This window comes from Triticum dicoccoides, chromosome 4B, assembly GCF_002162155.2.
Source record: "Triticum dicoccoides isolate Atlit2015 ecotype Zavitan chromosome 4B, WEW_v2.0, whole genome shotgun sequence".
Classification (NCBI taxonomy): Eukaryota; Viridiplantae; Streptophyta; class Magnoliopsida; order Poales; family Poaceae; genus Triticum; species Triticum dicoccoides.
The window spans coordinates 546,822,212-546,827,069 of NC_041387.1; positions in this window are offsets into that span (position 1 = coordinate 546,822,212).

Consider the following 4,858-nt stretch of genomic DNA (forward strand, 5'->3'; position numbering starts at 1 on the left):
CAGTGAACAGGACCCCTGTTTCGACCGTAGCGCTCCAACACAAGTCCGTTTCGTCCGTTTTGCGATACGCCACACCCCTCCCGATCAACAGGACCCCCCTTTCGACCATAGGAGGTCCGTTTCCTCCGTTTTGCGGTATGCCACACCCCTCCCGATCAACAGGACCCCCGTTTTGACCGTAGGATGTCCGTTTCCTCCGTTTTGCGGTACACCACACCCCTCTCGATCAACAGCACCCCGTTCCGAACGTAGGAGGTCTGTTTCCTCCGTTATGCGGTACGCCAGGCCTCGTTTCCATCGCCTGTTCTGTCCAAGCCCTCCCGATGAACACGACCACGCATTCTGTTCCGACCCAGCCGGTTGGCTCCCCATGAACACGACGACAACGTTGTTTCTCCGTTCCGACCCAGCCATGTACGTATGCGCGAGTAGGCATTCGAGACCCTGCCCATATGTACGTACGTGGCCGTATTTTCTTTCTTGCACCCTCGCCGCTGTACGTATGTGTACATGCTACGTGCGCGCCTCTACTATGACATGTGCGCGCCTCTACATCGACCAGTATGTATGTAGACGTTCGCAACCAGAATGACAATGCTACGTACGCTTCGACCAGGTGGGTCCCGTCTGTCACGCACTTCCTTGCCTGCGAAGATGTAGCTGGTGGGTCCCAGTAGTCAGGGGGGCGAATCATTTTGTTTTTTTTTGCCCGGACGCACTTCCATGCGTGCGAAGATTTAGCTGGTGGGTCCCAGTAGTCAGGGGGGTGAATCTTTTTTTGCCCGGATGCACTTCCTTGCGTGAGAAGATGTAGCTGGTGGGTCCCAGCATTCAGGGGGGCGAATCGTTTTTTTTCGGACGCACTTCCTTGCGTGCGAAGATGTAGCTGGTGAGTCCCAGCAGACAGGGGGAACATTTTTTCCGCGAAATATGGTGGCCCATCTGGTGGGTCCCCGCTGTCAGGTGGAGGAATAATTATTTTGCACGTAATAAGGAGGCACTTCCTTGCTGCGGCCGTGGACCCAGCTGTCAGCCTCTCCACGTATAGTCCACGTCCGATGGAAGCCATTCCTTGACCACGTTGACCACAACGCGCCGAGAGCACCAGGGCGGTGGACGACGGTGAGGCCTAGGAAGGGGACGACGCGGAGCCGGGGAAGAGGCGGTAGTGGATGCCCACGCGTAGAGGAGTATGAGGGTTCACTCGTTCGGCTGCGGTGTGAGGCTGCCGTCGCCGCAGAATAACAGGGGGTGTGGGTGCGTAGAGGGATGGCCTAGCCAGCGGTGGGAGTAGTAGGGGGTGGTGAGGCCTCCGCGGCATTACAGCCGGCCACGGGCGGCAGGAGCAGGCGACACGACCGATGCTGCTTTGGGCGGCTGGAGCAAGAAGACCAGAGGTTGAAGAAGCACTACGGCCGTTGGATGGACATCGTACGGTCACTAGAGCTAGAATCGTTCATATATTGACTAAAGTTGACAAAGGCCTCCGTCCCAGTCAACTTAGTAGGCCCACAAGTCAGCCTCCCACCAAGGTTGGTCCCAGCTAGCAGGGGTATTCATTTTTTTGTGCGTAATAAGGAGGCACTTCTGGTGGGTCCGAGCTGACAGCGAGGGGGGGACGTTTTTTTCGCGAAATACGGTGGCCCGTCCTATGGGTCCCAGCAGCCAGGGGGAAACTTTTTTTTTGGGAAATACTGGTGGCACTTCCGGTGGGTCCCTGCTGTCAGGTGGAGGAATAATTATTTTCCACGTAATAAGGAGGCACTTCCTTGCGGCTGTCGTGGACCTAGCTGTCAGCCTCTCCACGTACAGTACTCTTCCGATGGAAGTCGGTCATTGACCACATTGACCATGCCATGCCGAGAGCACCACGGCGGTGGACGACAACGAGGCCTAGGAAGGGGACGACGCGGAGCCGGGGAAGACGCGGCAGTGGAAGCCCGCGCGGAGAGGAGTATGAGGGTTCACCGGTTCGGCTGCGGTGTGAGGCTGCCGTCGTCGCAGAATAACAGGGGGTGTGGGTGAGTAGAGGGATGCCCTGGCCAGCGGTGGGAGTAGTAGAGGGCGCTGAGGTCTGTGCGGCAGGACAGTCGGCCACGGGAGGCGGGAGGCGGTCCTGCCGGCGCTGCTTTGGCGGTTGGAGCAAGAAGATCAGAGATTGAAGAAACACGACAACCATTGGATTGACATCCAATGGTTACGTCTGCTAGAATCGTTTGTTAACATAGTATATAATAACTAAAAAAATCTTGCATACGCGTCAACTAAACAGGCCCACAAGTCAGACCACTCCCTCTTTTTTTAAATAATTTATATATAGCTCATGGCAACTTCTTATGCAATTTATTGCAGTCGTTTTTTTGTTGGCCAGGGCCAATTTCGCATATTTCTGTGGGTTCCAAACTATTTTTAATACCGAAATGTCGAGCCAGATTTAAAGTACTTTGAAGATATATTTAAATTAGGTTACTGCCCAGTGAAATAGGAATCTGAAAATGTAAAAAAACCAGAAATTATAAAGTAATTGCCAATTTGTCATCTATTTTTATATTTACAACCCATTTCATATTACTTTCAAGATTTGCAGGCGTCTTGAAAGAGTTACAGCCCATCAGGGCATAGAAAAATAAGTAGGCCTGGATTGGGTATTCTTCAGAAAAAATAAAGTAGGCTCATTTTCACAAAGAAAAAATAGATGGGCTGGTCACATGGTGAACATAAAATATAAGCCTGGGCTAGACGGGCCACAGCCCAGTTCAAACCCTGCTCCGTCTCAACAATACCAAACAAAAAAATACTGCTCGAGTAGCTATGTCCTAGGTGTCAGTCGATCTTGTGCTGTTCTCTTATCTATTGACTATATACGCTCACAATGTCGTGGGTCCCAGATGTCAGGAAAACACTAGGAGGAAGCATTTTATTTTTCCATACGCTGACGTGGTGGGCCCCTACTGTCATCCTCTCCACGTACTTCTGCCGATTCCTGTTGTTTGTTGACCATGTTGACAAGTACTTCTGCCGATTCCTGTTGTTTGTTGACCATGTTGACAACGCGAGAGGGCGGCGCCGCGGCGAGCGCACCAAAGCGCGCGGAGGACGTCGGAATTAACGATTTAGGAGAAGGTGGGGTGGCGATGCGTGCACTGAGGCGCAGCCAGCCGTGGGAGGCGGAAGCAGGCGGCCCCGCCGGCGCTGGTTTGGTTTTGGCGGCTGGAGGAAGACAGGACTGAAGAAACACGACAGAATGTAAAAGCAGCAGGAATACTTAACAACCTTAACTGAAACCAGCAGGGGCACTTAACAACCAAAGCTGAAAGCAGTATGAGTACTTATACAGGTTCAACCATACAAAGCACGCCTCGAACAGTGCTACTTTGCCTATAGTTAACCAAGGGTGAGGCCGCCAAGCCCCAGGACAAGGCCCAGGCGCCACCCCGTGCATCCACAACCTTCTGAAAGCGGCTTCATCTCGCAACGTGGTCAATAAACAGGATATTCGCTTTAGATCCATGGGAAAGCATGAACATAATCTTCTGTCCTATTCTCCAAGATGGACGGGCCTTCATTATTTGAGACCACCCACGAATAAGTATCTTTTCACCTTCAAGGGGAATTGAGTAGGTCAACATAAACATCATGTTGTGACCAAGCGCAAGTCTGACCCGACCATGGTCAGGCATCTGTATAGGAACAATAGAACTCGACAGTTCCTGTTTCAAGAAGATCACAGCTGTAAAACTGTGTATAAGCAATAGTTTATGAACAACATATATAACAGAAAACAGCTCGTACCATAAGTTTCTCAATACAGTTGGACCTGTTCAACGAGTGCAGCAGTGGCACACATATCCCACGTGGCCTTCCACCATTGAAACGCCCCACAAGGACCTCAAGACGATCAATAAAGCGTAGGAACTTGTGGATGTCGATCCAGTCAACTTCAGTGCCATTATTAATAGCTGAGTTATTACAGAGTAACAAACGAGCAGACTGCTTAACTCTGAGAAAACCTACACATGCCACCAATTATAAGAAAATATTAGTTAGAAGTAGCATCTTCGTGAGAGATTCGTTGCTACTTCTAAAGTTAAATTGTGATTAGTTAGACAGAATAGGTGGATTAAGAAGTAATCGAGGCAACAAGCAAGAACCAGATACAAAACTAACATGGATGAACAATTGGAACGATGTCGGGGTGGAAGATCGCAGTGAAGATGAGACCAGGTTCTGCTATTTCCATCAACATTCGTGTGCCAACTTTCAGTCCGTAACACTTGAGAAAGTTTATCCAAGTTCGGCCATAAAAAAGCAGCGATCTTCTTGGTTCATGAACCCAACTCGGAAGTAATATCCATGGATTGTCTTCACATGTGACCATTAAACTAGTGTATTCATTTATGGCAAGGCCGAGCATCTTGAGTACATGTGTTCTGGCAGAGCAAATAATACACTGCAGGAAAAATAATATGAGAACACAACATGTTCAAAAAAACTCACCCTCCCGGATAGAGAAGAGGATTCTAGGAACATACTGTGCGCGTTTCAAAATGATGTGGTAGGATGAGAAGGAACAAGTGTGGCATCTTGCCGAGGGCGCAGAAATCTGTAGCGTACTCGCACTTTGGGCACTGCAACTGAAACACACTAGATTCAGTATGAAGAAAAATGCATCAACAGCGGCGGCTGCCATCCTAGGATTACCTACGACCAAGGGACTTGGATTTATCGGGGATGGATGAAGAATTCGTACCTGGTTCTCCATGAGAAAACCCTATGCAATCGCCGAGCGGGGGTTTTCTCTGAACAAGCAGACGAGGGAGAAGGGGATTCAGGCCCAGTGAAATATTGCCGCTTCGTC